The 27,513-nt window shown below is 41.7% G+C and overlaps 1 protein-coding gene across 1 annotated transcript in view; it reads left to right on the plus strand.

Annotated features, from left to right (window-relative positions):
• Positions 1 to 5,155: 5,155 nt before the first annotated feature.
• plxna3 (plexin A3) overlaps positions 5,156 to 27,513 on the plus strand; it is a 102,356-nt gene continuing 79,998 nt past the window's right edge. The window contains exon 1 of the mRNA XM_018670806.2: positions 5,156 to 5,416. The gene's annotated coding sequence lies outside the window, so the exon portion shown is untranslated. The remainder of the gene's footprint in view (positions 5,417 to 27,513) is intronic.

Consider the following 27,513-nt stretch of genomic DNA (forward strand, 5'->3'; position numbering starts at 1 on the left):
CACAGAGGTCCATTGTCATGCATGCTGCTGACTGTTTCACGCCGACTTAAAAAGATTAACGGGCAATCGGCATCAATTTACACTGAAGGCAGAAAGAAAGAGAGAAGGGGGTGAAGGGGTGGGGGGAGGTGTGAGAGAGCAGGGGGAGGTGGGGGAGTGAGGAGGGGGGAGGGGGGAGAAAAATGTTTTTAGAGAAACAAATACAGAGAAAAAACCTGCGTGCTGAAAGCAGCGTGAGGATCAGAAGTTAATGAGTTTCAGCTTCTGTCCGACCTGATGTTAAACTGCTGCTGTTACTTTATGATTACAGTAATCTATTACATTGTAATCAGAGGGTCCATGTCCATAATGGCCAACTGATTTTTGTTTTAGAGTATGAAACCAGAAAACAACGAACGACTAAGTTTTATAGATGAGCCAGAAACACGCTGCTCTGAGCCCCAGCTTCCTGTTTCCATTTGTTTTCTGTGCTGCCCAAAAATATCAAAAACAGTTAGCTAAGGTCGTCTGCTTTCACCTTAGCTGAGTGACGATAGCTAAGTCCAGCTTTATTCACCTTAGCTGAGGAGCACAGAAAAGGACTGACAGCTGAAACATGAAGATGTGGCTCACAGCATGAAACACCAGAGCTGATATCAGAGGGACCTGCTTTTACCGGCTAGGTTAGCTAGCTACTGTTAGCACCAGCTAGCATCCACCTTTGTTTTTTGTTTAAGAATTGTAACCTATCATCTGCAGTCATTTCGTCTGTTCTTTCTTGTCACAAGGAAAGCAGTAGAATGACACTGAATGGTTCTGGAGGACGTGTTGGCCCTGGTTTCGGGTCGGTTCAGGAAAAGATCGTGGTTTTCCTGAAATGAGTTTGTCCTCATAACGTCAGAGGACCTTTGTCGTCATGGTTACAATCATAAACACACAGTTAAGGTTGTGGATTAAAGTGTTTTGTCGACCCATCCATCCTCCCTGACCTCCTCCTGACATCGACGATCGCTCTTTAAACTCCTGTCATAATAACTCCAGCCACTAGAGGTCGCCTGACGATAAAACATCACTTGGTTGCGATAAGCTGCTGCAGAGACGATCTATGGACTTATTCACCCTCATCTCTCTCTTTCTGAGACTTCCCTCCATCCTTCCTTCCTTTTCTCTTCCCTACCTTTCTTTACTCACTTCTTTCTTTCCTCTCACTTTGTTACCATTCACACATCCTCCTCCATCTGCTCCCCCATCTTCTCCTCCCCTCATCCTCCCTCTTTCTTCCACTTACTGTTAATCTGATCCACGAAAGGAAAGGAAAGGAAAGGAAAGGAAAGGAAAGGAAAGGAAATAAGAGAAGTGGAAAGAATAAAAAAAGGCAAAGATGAAAAGAGGAGAGGGCTAGACCCCTCAAGTGGCTTCAATTAAGAAAATTACAGAGAGAAACAGAGAAAGAAAGAGAGAGAGAGAGAAGGCAAAACCAGAACTGTCAAACAGGGAGCTGATTACAGGGTGAACCCTGCAGCCTGCAGCCCAGAGCCCTGCAGCATCTAACCCCAGTCTAAACCTGAACCTGAACCCAGCCCCAGAGTCAGGGTTATTTTAGGCTCCAGCTGCTCGACGTGCTCTGGAAACACTGAGTCTGCTGCTCCGTCAGAAACCACAGCCGGTCTGTAGCCAGGCTGAGGCTGTGCAGACCCAGATCTGACTCTGTCTTCAGCTGGATCAGTTTTTATTGCTTGTGTTTGTACGTCTCAGAACAGCTACCTCAGTTTATCTGAGCAGGGTAGTCCACCTCAGCCCCGAGTCTGAGTTCTCTGGATCAAGTCTCAAACCTCTGGGACACGACTTCAAAGTCAAAAGGCAGGTTTTTTTAGTCCATCAACGCTTTAACCACCAGTTCACTGCAGCTGACAGTGTAGTGAAAATTTCATGTCGTGATTATCCAATATTATTGCGATAATCATAGAAATCTGCTTTAAACTCTTAGAACTGTTCCTTATGGGCTGTGGTTAGTTTAATGTTACAGTCAACGACAGACAGGGTTAGTGTTTTGGAATGACTTGAAAGATGCAGCTCCTCCTTGTGGCGATTCAAAATAAATCAATACAGGACTGTGTGTTGGCTGGACAGATTTTGTTAAATCACTTGTGAGGTTATTAACGATTATCCCCATTCATGAAAACCCACGTCCGTAGGGCTCAGTAGCAGACCCGGCCCGTTACCGTGCAGCTATCAAACCTCTTCAATCTGCAGTATTATTATTTTCATTGTCCCTGATCAAACCACACTTATTCCAAACTTCCTGACTTTCTCTTCAAAGACTGGTCTTCCATGTTGACAGGCCCAATACGCCAGTTTTGTTTCTTATTTACATATTTACGAAATGCTCTGACATTTCTTTCATTTCTGTTTTATTTTGAAATCCAAAAATATTATTTTTGTTCTCACCTGCAACCCAACTGGATTTAGTTCTTTTTTTCCTGTGTCCATATCCACAAATTTATGTAAAAGAAAAATTCACCTGTTACATTTTCACTCCACTATCAGAACTTCATATTTCTGACTCTGGACGACATGTTGAATCAGCTGCTTTTTAACATAACATGAGTCCTAGTGGCTAAAATCCCAACAAATATCTCTTTTTTTACAGAGCAGGGTTCATTAAAAGTAAAGTTAATCAGACCGTTTGTGTACTTTGGTCTGTTTATATCATTGTAGTTTCTCCTCGTCTCAGCCTGATTAGTTTGAGGAGGACAACAGGTGGAGTCGGTCTGACGTCCTCCTCGCTGCCTCTGGATGATGTTATAGGAATAATGAGGATAACTGAGACTCTGCAGCTGTTTTGGACTGAAGCTTTATATTTTCTCTGAAGGAGCCAAGATGAAGTTGGAACAGAAAACCAGAACAGAAGAAGAAGAAAAGGAAAAACAGGAGAAAACAGGAAAAGCTGCAAAGAGTTTTCATGATTCATTCATGATTCAGACTCTACACATGCAACATGTTTTACTTTGTGAACAGACAGTAATGTTCCTGTTCAGACAACAGATCTGTTTTCTCTCCCATCAGATCAGCTGACCGATCAATAAACTGGATCTAAGGTGTTTCTGTCCGGTACCTGTGGATCTGGTCGTCTCTCTCCATGTTTCCTCGTCTCCTCTGAGACACATTTAAATAATAGGAGGACCCTCGATGATGACGGAGCTCGATCTGTCCCTGAGTCACGGGTCGGAGGAAATGAGGAAGCAGAACCATCAGAATAGAAAACTCACACCGAGTCAGAAATAGACCTCCACCACCTCCTGAGACTCTGCTGCTGTTAATAAATGTGAGGATTCATTCATCAGAAGAATCCTGATCCACCTCTGATTAGAATCCAGCCACAGATTAGGTTTCCTCTGAAGTGTATTTGCTGGTGCAGTTTGGTTTTATAGAAGCATCATTTCCAAGCGACAGGTCCCATCTGCTGCTGCAGGATACTGTTACACTCTGGATCCATTTCACACAGACACTGATACCATCACTAACAGGTCAGAGAGTTTCCTCAAAACACAAACACACAGCTGTACACCAGACAAAACGCTTTATCGCTAATTTAAAAAAAATGTTATCTCTATTTTATTTTGATTTTATGTTGTTTTCATTTTTTATTTTTATCTCTGTTTAGTTTTCATTTTTAAAAATGTATTTTATTTTTATCGTTTTAATTTCATTTCTATTTTGTTTTATTTATCTCAATTTTATTTTTCAATTGTATATTTTACCTCTATTTTTTATATTATCTCTATTTAGTTTTTTTTTTAAATTTAACTTCTATTATATTTTTATTTGTTAAAAAAATCTTTATTTTATTTTAAATGTATAATTTTTGGCTATTTTTTTTATCTTTTATCTTGTGCTGTCATCCCGGGAGCTACTAATTGGTTTGTTGTTGTTTTCAGACAATGACAATAAAGATCTATTCTATTCTTGACCTCTGACCTCTGATCAGCCTCTACTTCCTGATCTCTCTCTCTCTCTCTCTGACTCATCAGTCTGTCAGTTTGTGTCTAATCTGTAATCATCCTGTTTTTCTTGTGTTTTTAGATCTTCTTCTCACCAGTCACAGTCCTACTCTGTTACTCTGTGTCAGTGTGTATCAGTGTGTGTCAGTGTGTGTCAGTGTGATGGTGTAATTTTGGACACTGGTTGAATCATTGTGAAGGTGAGAATCTTCTTTTCTATTAAAACCTTTAATAAACCCACGTTTTCTCATATACAAACAACTGAAGCAGCACAGTCTGATCTGTGGTGTCGTGCCTCCTGCTGCTCCTATGATCCTGCTCGACGGCCTCAGTCTGCTCTAAATGTACAGTGTCCTGAGATAACTTCTGCTGTGCTGCTATATAAATAATAACGGACTTGACTGACGGCCACCGTAGACTCTGTGACACACTTCTGTCGGCTGCACTCTGCGTTCTCACCACTAGATGGTGCTAAATCCTTCACACTGCTGCTTTAACATTTTTTATTTGTATCACACAATCTCCCAGTATTCTTCTATCAGGTGTTTCTGTCTCTCTTCTTCTTCTGTTTTATATTTATTGATGACTCAGCTCCTGATCTGATCTAAGTTTATCCTGCTGAAATCTGTTGACTCATGTTTGTCATATCTCTCTTTTCTCTCTCTGCTTCCACCTCTTTTACCCACTGTCTGTTTCCCATCACTCCTCCATCTGCACGCCTCTGTTGTCATGCATCTCTTCAGTTCTCTCTGTATATACATGTATTTATACATCTCCACTGCATCGCTATATGTTTCTCTCTCTCTCTTGGTGTGAGCCTGTGTCTCTCTCTCAGTCTCTCTCTCCACATCTGGCTTTGGGAGGAGGAAAAACAGCAGATTAAGGAGTTGGACTCAACCACAGGAGAGTTTACAGAGGGGTGGAGCAGCTGTTTTTACACATAGAAACACACATTTGTTTCTGTTATTTTACCAAAAAAACAAGCCGTTATTCTCCTCCGTCTCCATGTGAAAATGCTGTCTCTGTTTGAGCCTTTAAAAACCGACTCGTTGATGTTTCCTCGGTTTAATTTTCCTCCTCTCACTCTCCCGCCCCCCCTCCCACCCGGGCGCACAGTGGTACGGTCCAGATGGGGGGCTGGCTGTGGCGGAGCAGGGGCAGACCGAGCCGAGCCAAGCCGAGGCAGGCTGTGTGTGAATGGAGGAGACGCGCCGCTCCGCTCTCTGATCTCTGCTCTGGATTTATTCTCTCACCTGTTTTTTTAACGCATGAGGTTTTTTTTTTACCTGTGCGGACTGTCCTCGCGCTGCCCACACCTGCCCTCAGCTCTCTCAGGTTTTATGTGCAGAGAAAGAGAGGAAGAAGAAAGGCAGCAGCAGCGCGTGGGACTGTGGATTTAAATAACTGATTGGACTTTTCTGCGCGTTTCCGTCCAGGTAGGTCCGGAGCTGGGTTTTTTTCTTGGAGGTTTTGGGTGGAGAGGGAGGAGGGGTGGGTGTTTCTACCAGGTCCGGGTGGCAGATCTGGGGGTAGCGGGGTGGTGAAGGTGGCGGTGGTGGTGGTGGAGAAGGGGGGTGTATGTGTGTGGATGTTTGGGGGGGGAAAACGCCTCGTCTCCCCGCCGCATCACCGCTCATCCGCTGCTCCTGCTTTTTATTTTTACGCGTGGAAATGTTCCTTTTCTCCACCGTGTCCCTCACGCAGGGAGTTGGTGTGGGGGGTGAAGGAGAAGGAGAGGGACTGTGTGGGGGTTGATACCCCCAGGTAGGAGTGTTTTTACTCCCGGGGTATTCTGAAGGAGCGCTCGGCCTCGGTGTGAGCTCCGGGTCGCTCCGCGTTTCTTTGCGCATTTCAAACAGAAATTCGGTGCGTAAAAAGAGGCGATCTGTGGCTGCAAATGTGTGTTTTTCAGTGAGTGGTGGAGGGGAGAGTGGTGGGGGAGGAGGGGGAGGAGGGGAGGGGGGCTGGGAGGTAGCAAGGCTCCAGACGCCGATCCATTAAAGAAGAACAAAGGGGGGGAGGCGGCGGAAAAACGTTTTAAATCGCAACAGAAAGAGCGAAAAAAGCGTGAAAACGTCGCTGCGCTCCTCCGCGGACAAACCGGCCGCTGCTGCCCGAGATCCACGCGACAAAACCCGGTGTGGTGTTTTTCTGAATCCGCCTTCATCCGTCCATGTGCTGGAGAGGAGCCTCCATCCTCTGAACCAGCTCTGGTCACAGAACCCGACCGATCCGATCGATCCGAACCCCGGAGACCTGATCGAACCGTTCGGCGGGTTCAGGATCGATTCCACAGACAAAGATCGTGTTTGATCCCGCGGAGATCGATGGACATGATGATGTGGATTCACACCGAGCTGAAGGTTGTCATCAATCAGGGATCCAATCAGTTGTATAACGGGATGTTGGAGCAGATGTTCTGACCTGAATCACGTTTTAATCAAACAAATCATTTGATAATCGATTAAAATGACAGAAACCGATCAGTGATGTGATCAGTTTAACAATAATCATTAAAAATCAGATTTTTTTTTACCAAACACCAAAAACACAACAGTTTCCTGCGAGGTGACGTGAAGGTGATCAATAACAACAAAATCAGAATGATCAGTTGTGATGATCAATAAATCAAATATAAAGCAGGAAGACCAGCCTACACACTGACCCCAGGTGATCAATCATATAATCGATAAGTTTATGATAATGGAGGAGTAAATGTAAATGATGCGAGGTCTCAGCTGATCAATAATCTGATCAATAGTCTTCTGGATCAGATTCAGGTGAAAGATAAAAGATGCGTTTCTGAGTTCGAGTCTCAGTGTTTGAGTTCAGACTGAATCCGAAGCAGCAGCTGTTAAACTGATCAATACTCAGATTGATTAGTATTGATTAGTTGTTCTCTAAAGTAGAAAAGTGCAGGAGACGTCAGGTTCAAAAAAACCAACAGGTTCAGGTTCAGATCAGAGATTATTCCTCGATCAATCTGCACCTACATGTATCAATAATTGGTTATTTGTTTAAATTGATCGTTTTCTAATCAAAGATATTGATCACTTCCTCCTGCCAGTTTCTCTGATCAGAGGATTTTCTGCTTCTCTCTGTTTCCTGTGATTAATTCTGACAAAACAAGACGTTTGAAGACGTCGCTCTGGACTAACAGGTGGTTTATCGATGATTCATCAATAATCAATAATCAGTAGCTGCAGTTCTGGCTCAGATTCAGATTTTTCAATCCTAAAACACAGACTCAGAGTGAATCAGATTAAATGTGAACAGAATCATAAATAACAGGAAAATAACAAACGTGTTAGATTCAAACTCGATCACTTTGACAGGTCATCAATATTTGTTCCAATACTCTCAATAATTCCAGTCGTTCAGAAAGATTCACAGCTTCATCAGCTCAAAGAGAAGAGATGTAAAATCGGACGAGTGGAAGGCCTCGACTCCAAACGTCTCGTTCTGTTTATTATCAGAGAAAACAGAACTGATCACCGATCGATGGATGGATGGATCATTGACGACAGAGGTTCTCCTCAGGTGAAGGTGAAGGACAAACCTGTAGTGACGCGGTCACATGATAAAGATGACATCACAGAAAATTATTGATCAGGTCCTCGTTTCGGTCGTCTGAGTCGAGTTTATCTGCACACGGCGTCTGTGGCTCTGAGAAGTTATTGATTAGTATTTGTTCACGGTGTTAAAATGTTTTATAGACGATATGATTGATCAGATGATCAGAGAGAGTCAGATAACGATGATGATCAGTCTGATCGATGCTGGATATTTCCACCACTGAAGAAGAACATCATCCTCCACTTATTGATTAATGATGTAATGATTTTGGAGCACTGATTGGCTGCTGACAGTGTGAGGTACAGCGGGGGTCAGACGGGGCGCAGGAAGAAATAATGATTGATCAGTTGATCATTTTCTTTAATCGATGGATCCTTTGGTCCAGATATGAAAAAATCAGGATAAAAAACGTCAAAACTTCAGTCAGTGAGCGATGGAATTCTTTTTGCTTGAAAAATGTTTTTTAAAGAGTGATCGATTGTTGCAGCGGCTGCTTATTGATTTGATATCAGTGAGGTTATTGATTAATCAGCTGCTCCTCTTTCAGAAACTGTTGAGTTCACTGCAGCAGGTTGGAGAGTCCTGACCTTTCAAAATAAAACTCTTTGAGGGAAAACCCTGCAGTCTGATGGGAAGTTTGGGTAGTTTTTTTGTTTTGTTTTGTTTTTGTCCTTGTGACCTTTCAGATTGATCATGTGACCTGTTGGGCAGGTCCTGACCCACAGATTGGGAAACAGTGATGTTGTGTTCACAGCTTTTTCTTTCAGTCTCAGGAGGAAGCTGAAAGTGAAACGAGCGTTGACTGTTCACTCTGATCTGATCCAGCTTCAGTCTGGAAGCTTCATTTCTTTTCACTTCACAAACAACAACAACGTCACTCTGCTGTTTCCCTGAATATTTCCAGAGCCACCGCTCCGTCTGAGAGCAGGACTGATGAGGTGTTTCTGTGCTCGAGCTGATGTTTGCTTCAGTAGCTGAGTTTACTCTGAGTTCACTAATAAACACTGAGACCAGACGACACTGAGCTGCTTTCATATCAGAGTCCTGCTCGCTCAGGATCCAAAGATAACGACAGATCAATAGATCCGTTGATTGATCAGGTGATTGAATGAAATGAAATTCAATTCTGATAAATTAAGTGATTAATCAGAGAGGTGATTTTTCCGTTTCCAGGTTTTTAAAGGTGAAAATTTTCTGCTTTTCTTTGTCGGTGTTTCTGGTTTTTTATCGATCAAATAATCAATCACTAGGAAACTGATCAATGATGAAAGTGATTATTAGTTGCAGTTTTACCTGTGAGTGTCAGGAGCTCGTTAAGGCTTCACTCTGCTACAGACACAACAGGAATTGAACAACAAAGAGGTCAAAGGTCAGAGGTCACAGCTGTGGTGGATCTTTTTTTTTTAACAATGATTTCAAACAGAGAAAAACGTGAAATCTTCATATTTAGAGAAAAGCTGCTGTTTGACATGAAAACATTGTTTTTCTTTCTTTTTTTTCATCAATGAATCGATTCATCGACTGATCGCTGCAGCTTTAATCATGTTTACTGACCAGGACTTTGATTGAGATTTGATTTCATTTTTATAAAAGGACGTTAACAAACTGTTTCTTAACTCTGGATTTAAAATCTGAACAGTGCTTGACTGGCAGAGGTTTGACAGCCTGAAACATTTCTTATTAAATGTGAAAACAGGCTGGAGATGTAGGAAGGAGCTGTTTAAAGCCTCGTGTGTCAGACGGAGGATTTAGTTTTTTGTCGCCAGCAGCGAGACGTGAGGACAGATGTTGGATGTTGTGAGGATCAGAAGCGCAGAGGTTTTGTTTCTGTCGTGGTTCAGCTGCAGTCACCTCGGGGTGATTTTGGCTGCGAGGTCGACGTTCAGGGCCGCAGCTAATGATTAGTTTCATTATCTGCAGATGAGTCTTTAAAACGTGAAAAAACCCCAAAGTTAAGACGTCAAATAATAATATGTGTTCTTCAGTCCAAACAGTTTAAAGCCCAAAAATCTTCAGTTTACTGTGATCAGACGAAGAAAAGCAGCAGATTGTTGCTTTTGAGAAACTGGACCAGAAACCGGTTAATGGACGAGTCTTTGCAGCTTGAATCAGGCTGATGTTTTTTTTCTAAAGAGCGTATAAAAGTGTGTTTCCTCTTGTTGAGGATGTTTGAGCTGAACACAGATTGAATGGATATTTACATATGTGTTAATCAGTGAGTGTGTGTGAAGCTCAGCTCCTGCTGTGACGTAACTGCAGCTTCAGCATGTTTCCACACTGAGCTTCACTTTACTGTAGATTTATCACACATCACTTTTTCCATACGTCTGTGTGTGTGTGTGTGTGTGTGTGTGTGTGTGTGTGTGTGATGGGATTTCCTTCTCCTCTCCAGAACTGAAAATCCATCAGTGCTGCTTATTATAGAATATTGATCACAGATCTGTGTCTGTGTGTGTTTGACCTTGTGTTTAATTATAACTCAGCTGAAATCAGGTCAACGTGTCACCTGCAGCTGTGTGTGTTTGTGTGTGTGTGTCTGTAATTTAATCTAAAGCACTGTGTCTCTCTCACAGTAAATTACACGTCATTGTTTATTAATATACAATTAGACTCAAAGATAAACACACACAGACACACACAGATGCTGAGTCAGTGATGGAGTCAGCGCTGAGGAAACGCTGACTCAGCAGACAGAGACACAGGCTCTGATATGATATTTTCACTCGGCAGAGTTTCACCTCTGAGTCTCTGTGAAGACATTTTACAGTCAGACTCCCTCTGTCTGTCTGATCATAACGTCCTGTAGCAGTGACGTCGACTCGACAGTTCTTCCTCAGGAACTCTTTGTGTGTTTGATTCTCAGCAGAGTTTACGTTGGCCAGAATCATGCATTGTTGTCTGGCAAATGAAAACATCACCGGTCAAAATGTCTGGTGGAGAATCTGCCAAATTAATAATCTGTTGTGTGACGTATAAAATATGTCGACAACTGAAAGGTTTAACTTATTTTGGACCTGATTTTCCCATGTAAATAATTTATAGGCAATCACCACCAGACTCCATTGACAAAAACAGGGATTTAACCAGGAGCTGCTGGAATACCACTGCCTCCATCTGTTAGTGTGTCTGTGTTACTGTGTGACTTTCAGTGGAGGAAGAAGTAATCAGATACTTTACTGAAGTAAAAGTACCACACAGTAACACAGACACACTAACAGGTGGAGACAGTGGTATTCCAGCAGCTCCTGATTAAATCCCTGTTTTTGTCAGTGGAGTCTGGTAGAGATATATAGAGATGTTTCTGGTTAATAAAAAGCTCTGTCTCTGTAATCCTCTCATAATGTTGTCAGACACTGAGAAGAACAATCTGAGTCTGTCGGTGACTAACCAACCACTTTAGTGGACGTGTGCACCGTGTGTTTACAGCAGCTGTTCGTGGTGTCCAGATTCACTGTTCCTGATCAATACTGCGCAGATTCCAACACATGGCTGTCAATAAAAAAAAGAGTAGCATAGACTCTGATTCTCAGTCTGACACTCAGCATTTCCTCTCCCACAAACAGAGCTTTTCCAAAACGTCCTCAGGGTGTGTAGATGTTAAAGCGCTGGTTTGAGCTTGTGGACAGATAATGAGACGATGGGCTCCTGAGTACAGACACCAAACCTCTGTAAGAGCGAGAGCCACAGATTCAAACAGAGTTTTTGGTCCTTTTTGCCTCTTTGTGGTGGTTTTGTGCATCTTTGCGGTCAGTTTGCATCTTTATGTGATGGTGTTGCATGTTTTTGTCGTCATTTAGCATCTGTTCAGAGTCATTTGATCGACTTTCCAACAAGAAATGTTAACAGTCATTTCAGAGAAGCTGTGGACCAGCAGCTCCCTGACCCTTTAGGCCCCTGGTCCTCTGCCTGTTTTTATCTGTTCATGATACAGGCTGCACAGTGAGGCTGACTGTGTCACTATCATTGATCCAACAGCAGCTGTTGTCATGAACCTTCATCAGACGACTATGAAATACTGATGTTATCAGTCAGTCTGTCTCCTCACCAGATGTTGCTGTGTTGTTGTTTGTCAACTGAAAAGATGACAAAGAGGAGATTCAACTGTTTTAATGTTGTTCAGGTTTTTTATTCTCCGCTAAAACCACCTGCAAACTGTGAATGCCAGTTAGTTCCTGTATCTGTAGCTGTAGTCTGCTGGTTCTCAAACCGAAACAGATTTTGCCTGGTAGTTTTCAGCAGAAATAGCGAACACAATGCGATCATCATCACATTTTAAGTTGATGTGTTGAACTTGTTCTTAAAAAGACGTTTTATTTTCACATCCAGCAGCACCAGATCAACATGACGATCCATGTGTTCTGGTCTTTGTCTCCACCTGATGAATCTGAGTCCAATATTCCCTCTGTTTCAGCTCTGTTTTGGTCTCCACCACCTCCTGAGGGAAATACCTGGCTCTTTAGTTGCTAAATGCTCCATTGTGTTCACCAGTTAGTCTCTGAATGAGTCTGTCTGCTGACAATGAGCTTGATATCCCTTGGATTTACCCTATGAACCTTTCTAGGGTCCTGGACTCCAGGTTGGTAACCCCCCATTATGGGTGAACAGAGGAAAAGGGTCAGTGTCAGTGGTGCAAAGATACTTAGTTCTTGCAAAGGACTTATATGAATGTTTTAAACCAATGCAAGAGTCAGAGATTCAGGAAGGAGTCAGGAGAGCTGAAGATTTGACCCAAATTCTGCAGGACAATTCAGTGGTTTAAAGAAAGCATAAACCCGACTCATCACACTGACTGTTGTAGTGACGGTCAGCGTCCAGGTTTCCAGATTTAAACAAATTTCCAGAAAGTGGTGAAAAGAAAATATGAATAAAGTCTTGTTTCCATCCACAACCGTCATGTGAACATGAGTCTGTTGGTTGATGGAGATAAACAGTGGAGGAAGTTCTCAAGACGTTAAAGTCACATGTTCAGTGCTCATGTATGTTGTCATTAATCCATTAAGTCTGTTTCCGTTAAACTTCACAAAGCTTCACTCGTGTCCTGTTTTTCACGAGACTCAACAAAAGTGTCGACTTCCTGTGAGATATCTGGAATATTTGCGTCGGTCACACGATTCCCACGGTCGTTCGTGGATGTTCGTCTTCTGGACGTTTGTTCATCAGAGACATTTTCAGTTTTTACAAATCATCACACACACACACACACACACACACACACACACACACACACACACACACACACACACACACACACAGAGACACACACACACACAGAGACACACACACACACACACACACACAGAGAGACACACACACAGACACAGGATGAGCTGAGGAACAGGCAGGAAACAATCATCTGACACTCTTCACTTCCTCACTCGATGCTTCCTGACCTCCAGCAGCTGGACCTGTGTGTGTTTGTGTGTGTGTTTAGTCCCTCGATAGGCCAGGGTCAAACCCATACATGTGCATGAGTGTGTGTGTGTGTGTGTGTGTGTGTGTTTATATAAAGTGTTCAGGGCTGTGTTTTGTGTCTTTGTCCTTCAGGAGGCCTCAGTCTGCTGTGTGCAGCTCTGTGTTTGTATTTCATTCTTCTCTCCACAGAAGGACGACAAAAGACTCAAACGCACAACGCTGAGACACTTAATACAGCTGAAATGTCTGAATAATAAATACCTGACCTGCTAATATCTCCTTTAACTGGAGAGAAGCAGGTGAAACAGGGTCAGAGTGAGATTCCTCACTGACTGAAATGTACAAAAACATCAAGGTCAAAGTGAAAATGAGCTGAAATAAAAACCTCTTGTTATTTCTCAGTTCAGTTGAAGTCAACAGTCACTGTGTCTGAGCCAGCAGGTAATAAAACCAGGCTGTTTAATTAAAAAAAGGAATGTGTGTGATCACATGATCAACAGCTGCGATGTGAGACATCAGACCATATTTCATCAGGCCATATTTCATCAGGCAAAGATCGTTAATTGATCAGTTCTTGATGTTTTTGGCTGGACAGTGGCGGCAGTCCTGTAAATGTCAGTGACTTAGTGTTGAAGTTACACCATTGGTTGAGCAACCATGACGAAGCAATATGATTGGTCCGTTGGCTGTTGGACTCTTCCCATTGGCTGTTTCTCTGTCAGAATGGTTTGGTGCTCCATTACTCTCAGCTCAGGTGTAAGGTGTTTGCAGAGTTCTGTCAATGTTATGGCGAGTTCACACAGCGTTATTTTTCCCCACCTGCGGTAGGCGAAGACCTGCCCCTACCCTGCCTCTGACTCGCCTACCTAGGGTGGGGAAAAAACATAAAGCCTGTTGACTCAGTCACAGTCCAGCTATGTAGTTTTTTTTTACCTGGTCTTGTTTATAAGCTCTGACGATACAAATACTGAACAGTTGAGGTTGGATTGTATAATCGACAGTTCTAAAAAAGAATCTGAGTATAACAGGCAGTATTTTCTCTTTTTTAAACATAAACCTTTAATAAATATTTTAATAAGGGTCCCTTAAATTTAGTTGATAAGTAACTGTAAGAATATCAAACTATCTGTGGTGGGCGGACTCTGTAACGGACAGCTCAAACTCTGAAATAGTCATTTCACAAAATTTTGTGGAAGCACTTGAGAGCTTAAACCTTATATATGTCACAAAACTACCTCAGACACATTTTAACATTTCTTTTTATTTGTCACCTGTCATCTACGATGACTAATCAAAAGGTTGGTGGTTTGATCCACGAGATATTGAACTCCAAATCTCCTGATGATGCACCATCGGTGTGTTAGAGTGTAAAGTGCTCTCTGACAGGTTGTTAAGACTAGAAAAGCTGCTCAGAAATGCAGCCAGTCATCAGCTGCCATGACGCAGTTATTAAGTAGTGATGTTCCACCTGGGGAAGGTTTAAATATGAGTTATTTCTTCAGCCTGTGTTCACGTTCAGTAAAAACTCCTTAATTCAAACCTGAACTTTGTCTGTCTGTGTGTGTGTTTTGTGTTTGAATCCTTGGAGTCCAGGGTCAAATACATGAACGTTTCGAGTGTGTCCACATCCTGTGTGTGTGTGTGTGTGCGTGTGTGAATAATTGCATGTTTGTGTGTGGGTGTGTGTGTGGTATCACTGTGCAGCTGTTGAGCCATAGAAATGCTTTATGAACCAACAGGGACGTATAGACCCTGTGTGTGTGTGTGTGTTCAGGGTGGAGTCCAGGTTTTTTTTTAAATCTATGTTTTCACTCATTAACTCCAAATCACATATAGTTCGACTGTTTCCAGAACAAACCATCAGGTTTTAGATTAATGCCTCTCTGAAATGTATAAACACACATTGGCCGATCTGAAACTCTGCTGCTGTGTTTTTGCTCCACAGGAATGTAAAGTACATGTGATTTGTAGTAAATGAGTTATAACGTTAGAAAAACAGCGGTTTTGTCCTTTAAATGGAGACGGCGAGGCTGTTTTTGGACGTTTCATCAGTTTCTTTTCTTATCTTCCTGGTTTGGACTCTTTAACCTTCTGACTTCGACACCGTCTCTGTTTGGCTTTTTAAACCATTAAAGATGAGGTGAAGTGTGTCCCAGTCTGAGCTTTAACTCTGATCTTATCCCCACAAATATTTAGCTTTAATAATCATAACATGTTCAGATAAGCTGAGCAGGACCGGAGCAGTTACAGAGATGTTGGAGGAACTGAAACTGAACGTGGGGGTGAATGTGGATTTTTTGATGATATCAGAATCAGAACAAGGTTGAACCTTCACATAACCTTCACTAAGTGTTTGAGTGTTTGTTTGACAAACCTCATGATTCTTTCAGTGTAAACCACATTAAGATTTAAACATTTAACATTTAAAGGTGACTACAGCTGCTCATTAACAGTAAAAGAGCAGCGACGTCCGACCTTTTTGACTCGATCGTAACAGACCGATTGGAGTTTCTCTGCTGGTTTGTTGCTCTTTCAAAATGATTAGCCAGTGCTGCAAACTGACCATTTTCGTCATTACACTTACAAACTTTTCAGACCCCTTTAACATCTTCTTTTCTAACAAGCACCTCGCGACAATTCTAACGACTTCTTGGATGAATCTAGGGCTGGGTGATACAGCTGATCGAAATGTTGGAGGAGCAGAGAGCAGAGAGTGACTGTGGATTTTTTTTAATGATATCTGAATCAGAACGAGGTTGAACCTTCACACAACCTTCAAGGTTACCCTAACCCTAACCCCACAACCTTCAAGGTTGTGTGAAGGCAACAAAGCTCATGACTCTTCCAGTGTAAACTGAATTTAAAGATGACTAGAGCTGCTTATTCTGCAGCAGGAGAAAAAAAAAGGAGGGGAAAGCCTGACCTTTTTGGCTGGTCAACAGGCCGACTGTTGGATTTTCTCCATTGGATAGCACTCTCTCAAAACGATTAGCCAATGCTGCAAAGATAGCATTTTTGTTGCTACATTTCCTTACTTTTTTAGATCCCTGTAAATACTTTTTTTTAAATCAAGCACCTAGCAACAATTCTAGTGACTTCTTGGACAAACCCTACTTTCCGCAGAAGGGAGTCGTCAGTATTGGTTGGACTTGCCCTCCGCCGACTCGCCTCTCTTTACGTCTCATTCAGCTGACATGAATGAGTTTTTAACTTTCTCTTCCATGTCTGCTGAATTGTATAAAACACTGCAGTAAAAATAAATCTAGACTCTGTAGGTGTAGGTGGTCACTCTGCAAAAAGGGTGAAAGGTTCATCCTGTAGAATATTAAACATGAGGTTGATCAGGTTTTTCAGCAGTGACACTGTGATAACATCAGATTTATATTTATATTCTTCTGTTAAGGTGATTTTCTAATCTGTACCTTCTTATTGAGGTCACCCGCAGAATTAGCTCCAGGTTTGATTTTATCCTCCAACACGGTGAAGTTTCCCTCTGAGCAACTGGTAGTTTAAACCTGTGATGCTCACAGAGACGAACTGGACTGAACTAAAAGCTTCTTCTTCTTTCTCTCTTAAAAACACAAACTGTTTACACTCGTTCCTAAGTTACAGAACGTTAATCGAGGACAGTTTAAAAGCAGAAAGTGATGAAGCTGCAGCAGGTTTCTGATCCGACGCAGACTCAGCCTGTCAGTGTCACTTCCTCTATTTCCTTTATTTAGTCCAAACTTTTCAAATAAGTTTAACTTCCACATTTTATTTTTGTTTTTAACAACAGACTTTGAGTTAAGAATAAATTGGATCTGTAACTTTATGGTTGGGGTGGACGCCTGTGACACCAGAGACCAGGTTCACATCCAGAGTTCTTTGGTTAAGGTTCAAGGAAATGGTGGTTTTGGTCTGTTTGACTTCGTTGGCAGCAGTAGAATGTTTTTTTAGTTTCTGTTCACAGTGAGTGGCATCCTGTTGCATCCTCTGATACAGAGTCCCACAGTGATGATGTGTTTCTGTAGTCCAGCCTGAAGTTAGCATCAGCCTGGTTCCTCCACAAAAAGCCAATGGGATTTTTTCTCATTGTGTTTTGGATTATTCCAGAAAATAAACAGTGAGCAGCTAAAGTTTCTGATCCTTCAGGTTTAGTTGATCAGATCATCTTCACAGATGAACACCACTGTTCTGATGTTTGAAGTAAGAAGCTAATGTTAGGCTATAAACCAACTACACCACGGTCACATGACGTCAACGTCTCCACCACTAAGCTTCCAACTGGTCATTTCATTTAGCTCTGAGCTCTTCTACAAAAGCCTTTCTTCTTAGAAAGTTAGTGAGAGTTTGAAAGAGCGTGAGTAGAAACACAACGAGGCTGTAAAGGTGGACTGGTGAGTAGATGGGTTTTCATGTTAACGTCCCTGACAACCTCTGTAGTCTCATTTAGACACTCGTTAGCAACCGCCTTTTTTAAGACACGTAAAAGCTTCAAACATCAGGAGTTGTCTTCTGATTTCTGGGAATGTAAAGTCTACAGAGAGCAACTGGTAGTAAATGAGATTAAACATTTAAAAAAAATCATTCTTCAAGTCCAACCACTGCCTCAAAAATGACATTAGAATCGTATCAACACCTACAACAGTCTCAACAAAAAACAAAGAACTGGTGGAAGAACTGAGGATGTTCTCTTGGGACAGAGGCACCACTGTGGTTGTTGTTTTTTGAAGATCTAGAACAGAGGAGTTTGTCTTTCTCTAATGAACCAACATCAGAGCAGCAGCCATGTATTTGAATCTGTCTGTGGTCGTAGCGTTGCAGTGAAATGAAACCTCAGTCGGTCTGTTAAAGCAGAGTTTGGTGTTTTCCATGCTGCTCTGGGCAGACTTCACAGGTTTTAAAATAGCTGCTATTAATGTTTAGCAGTTTAAGGCGTCAGGTAAATGTTTTTTTATCAGACGTTAATGAAGCTGGCGGCAGAGACAGAAACGAGAGTCAGCTGTGTGAAGTTTAACACAAAAAAGGTTTTCAGCTCTAAGTTCTGCAGAAACACCCTGAGTGGTATTTACTCCGATCTGATCTGGACATCTGAGCCGACTTTGTCTCAGCAGGGAGATAAAATCCTGTAATGCGTGAAGTTTAAAGGACCATGCTGCTGTTTTTGCATGTTTCAGCTCATTTATCACACAGGGTGTATGTTTTACATCAATACAGAGCATTTTCCAAAGTAAAATGGCAGATTTTCAGATCAACACTGAATCATATGGAGCAATAAACCCTCTGCTGCTGCTCAGAGCTTGGAGTTTAAACGTTCACACCAGCCATTTTATATTTGACAGCTGATTAAACTGCATGTTTTAATTCATTTTACAAAGCTAACATTAGCATCCACAGCTGTTTACTTATCAGTCTAGTAGAAACCTTAGTTCAGCATCAAATTTCATTGCTTTAGTTTCTCCTGTGTGGTGTTGATGATGGACAGCGTGTTTCTGTTTTTAGTCTCTTGCCAAATGACTGACTTAGCCTCTTCTCCTTAATTTAATTCGTTAGAGTCTGAGCTGAGGAATGCTTTGTAGAGACAAAGAAAAGACCATTTAATGGCGTGAAACCAATCAGAGTGAAAAAAGATCCCACCAGATACATCCTGCTAACCGTCAGACCGTCGATGGTTGTTTGGCTTTTCCCACTGGCTGTTTCTTGGTCCAAAATGTTTTTTTATGAGCAGTTTCTCTAACGTCATCAGGAGTGTGTCATGTTTCTATTTGCCAGCCCAGCTCAGGTGACAGGTGGTCGCAGAGATTTACCTGTTGCCTTAACCCGTTGTTACCTTGTCTTGTTCATTTCTTTTCCTGGTAGACATTTGCCTCCACAGACATGTCTTTTCTTTCTTATTTGAAGCAGCTCTGCTGAGGAACTGAGTACAATAATCTGGTTTTACTGTGTGTGTGAAGAAAAGTCTTACTGGGACCAGTTGGCTCAAATTGGATTAACAAATCAGAGTCCTTAAACATCACACAGGCTCCATCCTCATCCACGTTTTCATTTAAAAACAAAAACATTAAAAGCCTTGTACTAGGTTTCTACCTGGTCTTGTTTCGCCTTTTCTCTCACCTGTAACTTTAAAACCACTTGTGCTACATACTGTTAACTCTTGATCATATTTTTATACATCTACTGTTTCCTGCAGTTTAATAGATATGTGTAGTTTTGCATATTTACCTGATATTGTTTACCTTCTGCTTCGTTTTTAATGTAATGAATGAATATTTCCTTGTAAGTGGCTGCTACGACTTTTCTTATTGATAACTGTTCTACTCTATGAGTTATTATGTTTTTATGTCAGTCTATCTCAACTAATCTGTACAATAGAAAATCTTATTTTAAAATGCTCAACAGTGCACACAGATCAACTGTAGACAAGCTCATTATTACAGTTTAGGATTTATTCAGACTTAATTGTCTATAATGCACTAAAGTCTGTGTATCTATACCACAGCAGTTGTGTACAGGACAAACTCATATTTTCATATCTCAAAATGTTCAGTTCTGTGCACTAATCAACTCAATAAACTGGTGTCGTTTAGAAAATATCTACTGCAGTTTATTACAGTCGAATGCTGAAGTCTTTATAATGATAATCCCATTCCATCTACAAATCAACTCATTTATTTAAGTCAGTTAATTTTCATAAGATTATCAGGGATGTAAACATCATGTGAGTGAGCCTCCGCTCTCACACACATCTTCAGTTTATCTTTATGATCTTGACGTGAATTCAGAGTGTAAGTTAATTGAAGCTGATTGGTCATCATCATGTTTCTGCTCAGAGCGTCTTCCTCTGTGTTTCTCTCTGCTCGTCTTTGTTTCTGATGGACGACGTCCAGCTCAGCCTCAGCTAATGTATCCAATCAACATTTACTTTGTGAGCTCTTTATGACCCTGGCGGAGGATAAATATAGCCCTCAGAGCAGTTAAACGCAGCGTGACTCAACTGTCAGTCACGGGAATAAACTTTGTTTTGATTTTCTGTCCCACCAGTCAGCGCGGCTGTGATATACTGAGGGGTCAAAGGTCGGCGGGGCCCGTACGATGAATGAGCTCCCTGTCCGAGTGCGTGTATGTTTACAGGAATTCACAGTGTGAACTGAAACAACAGGAGATTAATTTCTGCTTCTGAACTCGTTTGAAAGCACAACATAAAAGAGGAAATGTTTTCATCCTACAGTTAGTGGTCGTTACTGACGACAAGAAGAAGAGAATCTATGGCCGTATCATATCGAGGCTAATTGTGGAGATTAAAAAAAGAGAGTGCGCTAAGATGGCTGACACAGGAGAGCAGGGAGAGTCCCATGTGACCTGGGTCAGCTTCTCCAAAGCCGCTCGTAGCTGCTGGGCTAACTGCAGGATCACGGCCTGGGGTAGCCTGGATCTACTAACGAGAGTTTGACGACTGTGATATTAACTGGATTGCTAATTTTGGCTAGCAAAAAACAGGCTTAAAACAAAATGCACTTGCTGAAAAGATGAACAGTCGACTCAGAATGCCCAACACAACATTTTCTAGTATGATTGATTGGTTGATTAATGATATATGAGCTGTCAATCAGAAGGTAGCCACACCCTAAAGAATAACGTGCTTTATCGTCTATTTTCGCCCCCTGCTGGCCGTTAGATAGAATGCAGGTTAAGACATTTATAGATCAGCTTCATTTTTCAGGCTCGGAGTTGACGTCCATTTTTATATCCAGTCTACGCTTCTGTCACATTTGGCGGTGGCTCTGTCGGCCTCACATCATCCTCTGGAAATGTGTTTGTTTAACCGAACTGCAGCCGACCTGACCGCCGCTCTAACCGCTCAGGGTCAGACGTGTTTAGATGTTGAGCGTCTCTGGTTTCCATCAGCTGATCCATTAAAAAAAGAAAAAACACAACTCCAACCACCATCACAGAGTCATGTGATTAACAGTGTTTCCCTCTAATGAAATAACAGTTTGATAGACTGATGATGGTGAGTACAGTGTGTGTGTGGTCTGAGACCTTGTGGTAATGACAGAGGCCTAATAGATGGACTGTTATACACACACACACACTCACAGAGCTAATGGAGCGGTTATTATTCGAGTTGTTGGCAGAGTCGTGTCCAACATCAGAACAAGTGTCTCACAAAAAGCAGCTCTTCATTGAATATCAGCTTAAATATTAGTTGAATTTAATGATTTTTTTCTGCAAAGTCTTATAGGTAAAGTGATATTAAACGTTACTTCTGTCACTTTTATGAGCAGAGGGTATAATGTTGCCATGGATTCTGTGAGCTTTGCTCCAAGCTGTGGTTTGAGCCTGAGTTTTTAGCCCATATTTGGTCACCAAATTCACTGTTAACTGCTCCTGTTTCCAGTAAACCACTGGATGTTCTGACAACTATCACCGAATTTCTGTGATACTGAGGAAAACTTAAAAATGTAAGAATTCTGAATGAAGTTCTGTAGTTCCTCTCCCTGCAAAGATTTGTGGGAAATGTGATATTAAACGTTACTTCTATCACTTATATGAGCAGGGGGTATAATGTTGCCATGGATGCAGATTGAGCCTTGGTTTTTAGCCCATATTTGTTCAGATTTTGGAAAATTCTTAATGCTGTCACTGAATTTCTGTGATAAAAAACTTAAGAAGAAATCTGTGTGAAGTTCTGCAGGTATAAGGAACATCTGTATCTTTTGATTCCTGAGCAGGTTTTATGGACGTTTAGAGACCTTGTTTGAACCAGGGACTCTGAATATTTAATACTTAGTGTAAGAGTTTTGTCTGATAAAAACAAAATGGTCCTCTGTCTTCCTCCTCCTCTCCTTTTTCTTTCCTCCCTCTCAGTATCTCAGTGTGATGGGAGCAGCAGTGTATAATTAACCGCCTCGGTTTGGTGAAGCGAAGCCTTCCTCTGTCTCCTCAGGGAGAGAGAGGGAGACTTGTTCTTATTTACCTCCAAAAACAGCCTCCGTCACCAGCAGCAGGGGTGAAGCTCGCTTTTACAGATGGACAGCGAAGTGATCGCGCCGTGGGGACTCACACAGGACAGCATGTTAGCATGTTAGCGTCGGAGCTGTTAATAGCACACTCAGACAGTTTACAGTGGTTTGTAATTACAGAGGAGAAGACGCAGTAAAATTAAAGTGGACGTATTAAAACACACAGCGGTTCACAGTTCACTGTGTTTATTTAATTACAGGAAGTGACACAACAATCAAACCAAATTAGATCAGTTATTATTTCACCAGCAGAACAGATGTAATGTCTCAGTGTAGAGAGGAAAAGCATTAAAGGCTCAGTCTGTCATTTTTATCATATTTATTATTAAAGAAAAGCACATATTATTCTGTTTTATAACGATTCTTTGTGAAGGATAAAATTCAGATAAATGCACATGTGAATCCAGAAGAGTTTGAGTCACAGAAAGTATTTTTTTCTGTATTTTTCAGCTGATTCCAGTTGAAAATATTGACATGAGTCCTGTGATGTTTTAGCTCAGATTGAATGTGCTGCATTCCATTTACATCAGAGGTCAGAAGTCGGAACTGGGAATGACTAGAACTGGGAATGTCTGAGTTGACGGCGTTGCATTTGAGAAGTCGGGAAAACATGGATGCTCACAGAACCTTTACAGTCGTTCTTTCAGAGTCTAGACAAAACAGGGTTCTGTTGTTTTCAGGGTTTGTGTGTTTTTGGTTTTGCATCGTTTCTGTATCTGGTCGTGTTCTGTGTATTTGCACCTCGTGTCTTTTTGTTTGTGTTCTCTTAAGTTGTAGAACAAGTCATACATTTGACAAATCTTTAACGGACTTCTGCAAATGTAGTTTCCTGCTGCAGGATCAGCACGTTACCTTCAGTTAGCCGGTAGCTGTCAGGATCTTTCCACTTGCTGAGCACTGATCCCAGAACAGGTGCCTAAAACTCAGTGATATTCAGTTTGAAAGGATATGAAACAGAGAGAAGCAGAAAACCAGAGATATTGAAGGATATTTGTTTGATAAATTACTTATTGATTTTGGAATTTGCTGGTTAATGATGGCAGCAGAGAGAGGAGAGGAGCTCTCTCTGACTCTGTTATCTCCATCAGCCTGAATGTGTTTCAATCCGGTATCTGTCCTCCTCTATCTGTCCAGCTCTCAGCTCTTATCTCTGTCCATCTCCACCCTCCACCGTCCCGTATCAGACCACCCCCGAAGCCCTCGCTGCCCCTCCAACCACCACCGACCCCCGCGGCCTTTTCTACCAGGAAACTGCAGCACAATGTGTCTTTGTTGTGTGTTTATTGGAGCCTGTGATTCAAACAGAACCTCAGTCACAGAGATGGAGGGGTGAGGAGGGGGTGAGGTGGGGTCACAGAGGGGGGAGATGGATGCAGATGGAGGGGGAGGAGGGGGTGTAGTTTTATGGCTCCTGGATGCAGCAGCTGGGTGGAGTTCTTAGTGTGCTGTGTTTAAAGACGTTCAGATTTAGAGTCGGAATTATTCCACGTTATAGTTTTAATTAATTCCGACATAATGTTATAATCCGATGCGTTTATTTCTTATTATTATTTCTTATTATTTTCTTATTATAAACATCAGAGTCTTCACTGAAGCTCTGTGGAGCTCACAGTGAAGAAATATTTAAGATAGGACTTATAGTTTTAGAGCTAACAAAGTATTTTTGACCCACATTTTTGCTCATGAGCTGTTGTCCGCCTGGGTTACAGTGTGGTTTGTCTGTTTATTTACACTGAAGTGAAATCTGTTGAAACATGGAAATAAAATAAGAGAATCTGAATGAAATAAAACAAACTGAGAGAGAAGCTGTTGATAAAAAGATGGAGTGGAATGACAACAATTTCAAACTGAAAACAGATGGTGAAATAAACTGGAGGTCGAGTGTTGGTCTGTTAAAGTTTATTCTGCTGATGTCTGAGTCTGTGAAGGTCACTTCTGTCGAACTGAGAGATGAACGTTTCCCTGACGCAGCGGATTCAGGAGCAGCTTTATTAACAGGAATGTCAATGAACGATCTCTGCACGGCTGTGAGGCGACGGGCGAAAGAATCTGATGTTCATAATATAAAGAAAAGAACTGATTTAATATAATAAACCCTGCTGTGCCCAGAGATCAATGAAACTTTAACTTTATACGGTGGATGTCTTTTACAGCAACTTTATTTTACATTATCATCATTTATCTGACTTAAACTGAAGATGTTTTCTTTAAGCTGTTTGTTCCTCTGAATATTCAGTGTTGCATTCACTGACCTGTTGATGTCAGATAACGACAGTGAACACAATAGCTGTGTCCCACCTGGGCAGGTGTTTGTCAGAGTAAAAGTTCATGGTTCATTCGTGTGTTTAATGAACAGTTGTTAGTCTGCTAGCTGTTACAGCTAACTGTCACTGTTGAAGCTAAAACACAGAAGTTCTTCTTCTACTGTTTTTTGTCAGTTCCCAAACAGCCTCAGGTGGATTACTGGACTGGAGGAGACGGATTCAGAACAGAGACACAGTTTGAGTCTCATCTGGATTTTGTCTGAATAAGACGAGTGGTTTGCTCTGATGAAGCTCTGACAGAATGAAAGCTCATGAATAAGGTGGAAACACTGTGTTGATTTAAGTGTGTGAAAATCATTTTGGCCTTTTTGATGCTTTCAGCACCTTAACAAAGAAAAATGAACTGAGTGGAGTGGCGGTCATCGTCCTGCAAACCTTGCAGGAGTCGCACAACAAATCTGGTTGTAACTATACAGTGAAATCTATATTTAACTTTTAGCTGATAAGTGATCATCAGTTGCTGTGATTATTGATTGTTTAGCTCAGTGTTGCTGGTGCCAGGTCCTGAATTTTGCTGCTGATTTTCTTCTTTGAGTTTTGGACTTTAGCACAAATCCATGATGATAATGAAAATATTTGTTAGCTGCAGATCTAAACATAACCCAGACCAGGGTGAACACACACACACACACACACACACACACACACACAGTCTCTGGTTCAGCAGGGTGATGGATGGTCCAGTGAAATCGTAGTCCAGTCAGAGAAACTCTATCTGTCTCCTCTGTCTGCCCAGCTGTCTGTTGTCCGTGCACACACACACTAACACACAGTAACACACAGTAACACACTCTCTCTGGTCCATCTGTCGACCTCTCCTCTCTCTGGTCTCCCCCTCAGCTCAGCAGGCTAATTAACTAATGTGCTGATCTTTCACTGCCTCTTTGTGTTGGTGTGTGTGTTTCATTGTGTGTGTGTGTGTGTGTGTGTGTGTGTGTGTGTGTGTCACAGGGTTAATTGTCAGACTCGGCTTACTGTACCTCTCTGCTGCCGGAGTGAAAACTTTATTATCCTTTCATTCAGAAAAACTGCCTCCATGTTTCTCTTCTTCTTCTGCTGCCTCATTAGCGGCAGTCTGTCTGTCTGTCTGTCTGTCTGTCTGCCTTCCTGCCTGCCTGTCTGTCTGTCTGTCTGCTAATCATCACTGCTGGTGTGTGACTTGTGACGTGACGAGAGTTAATCTGCAGTCGCCATGCCGAGGATTTATTTTAGTTTCATCAAAACCCACCACAACGACGACGACTTCCTGAAAGAGTTTCTTCTTCTGATCTATTAATGAAGCAGCTGAGAGAAGTCCAGACCTCCACTGGAGGACTTTGTGTTTCATTTGCCGGATGTAATTTATGCGCTGACACTATAATTAACGAGACAGGACAGCAGATTACAGCGGTTTGTTTGTGAGGACAAATTAGAGCTGTCACTTTTTATTCAGAATCCAAACTAACGTTCAGATATCTGCTTCGCTCAGATAGAAACGAGCATCACAGAGATCACAGTTTTCTCTACGGCTGCAAGTAACATTTATTATCTTTAATGATTCATCATTTGGTCTGTGAGATGTCAGGAAACAGAAAAAGACTCGGTGACAGAAGCTGGAGCCAGAGATGTTCTGGCATATTTTCATTTTTTGTTCTTTAACACTAAATATTCACCACTGAAATACAAACTAACAGAAAACATTCCTACAGAGATAAAAATTTTTACTAAAGTTTAAGATCCTTTTAGTTTAACCAGAAACATCTCTATATATCTCTACCAGACTCCATTAACAAAAACAGGGATTTAACCAGGAGCTGCTGGAATACCACTGCCTCCATCTGTTAGTGGAAGAAGTAATCAGATACTTTACTGAAGTAACAGTAACACAGACACACTAACAGATGGAGGCAGTGGTATTCAAGCAGCTCCTGGTTAAATCCCTGTTTTTGTCAATGGAGTCTGGTGGAGAGATATAGAGATGTTTCTGGTTAAAGTAAAGGATCTGACTCTAATATCTGTAGGAATCCTCTGTAGGTTTGACTCAAGATCTTCAGTGTTTGCATCAAGCAGCTCATGAATAATAAGATGTGTCAGATTTAGTGTCTGCAGCTGTTATTTTTTAATGTGTCAGATGCATTTTTATATTGATATGAATATGAGATCAGACTGTGGATCAGTAAATACTCTTGGATCAGGGTCAGGGACGATAAACTTGCTGTATCATGTAGTTTTCTTTGTGGTTGTGCAGATTTGAGTCAGTTTACAGAGGAGGAACCGAGCCTCGTCTGTTTCCACCTTCACTTTCTCACATTCTCTCGTATTGATTAATGTGGCCGAGCTGAAAACCATGAGGCTGATACAGTATACGAAGCGCTGCTAGCTACAGTCGAGTGTTCAGTTCCCACTGGGACGCCCACACAGAGAACGTACGCAGCATTTTAATGTAAACCCTGCAGCGAGCGACCAGAACCATCGTTGTCCTGCTGCTGCTGCTGGAGGGAGAAAATCCTCCATTTTGTCTCGTTCATAACTCGACCAGAGAGATTAACATTCAGCTGCTTCCACTGCAGAGCTTCAGTGTTTCAGAGGGTTTCTGGTTCACAGATATAGATGTGTGTGTGTGTGTGTGTGTGTGTGTGTGTGTGTGTGTAACCAGAGCTGTCAGTCAAACGTAAACAGAGTAGAAATGGCTGCCAGGATGAGAGTGAAGTTTCCATCCAGCTCAGTGTTACTGGAGCTGCTGAAGCTTTATGAGAGAATCAGTGAGAAGACAGACAGAAACAGATCAATAACTCTATCTGCCTCCATCACACACACACACACACACTCTGTTGTAAATAAAACTGTCTGTAGGTCTTAAAGCTGCTCATCAGACGGCAGGTGAAGGATCAGAGGAACCTGACGAACACCTGTCTGAGCTCAGAGGCAAATAAATGTGGATTAAAGGAGGAAGTTTCCAGAATAAATTCTGTTTGTGGATTAAACTGCAGCTGTTTAGCCTGAAACTTCAGTCTGTGTGTTGGAGGTTATCAAGGTTATCTACATCATTTAAAATCCAGATAACAACAGAGATATTTGTTCTGTATTTATTATCGTCTCTTATTTACTGTTTTATTTACTGCATGTTTGCATACTGTTTCTACCTTTGTATTTTTAAGTTTTGCTGCTACAAGATTAGTGTCAAGCCAAATTTGTAGTTGAAGGTACAATGACAATAAAACTTCCTCATGTCTCTTT

This window comes from Lates calcarifer, linkage group LG6, assembly GCF_001640805.2.
Source record: "Lates calcarifer isolate ASB-BC8 linkage group LG6, TLL_Latcal_v3, whole genome shotgun sequence".
In the NCBI taxonomy this organism is placed as follows: Eukaryota; Metazoa; Chordata; class Actinopteri; family Centropomidae; genus Lates; species Lates calcarifer.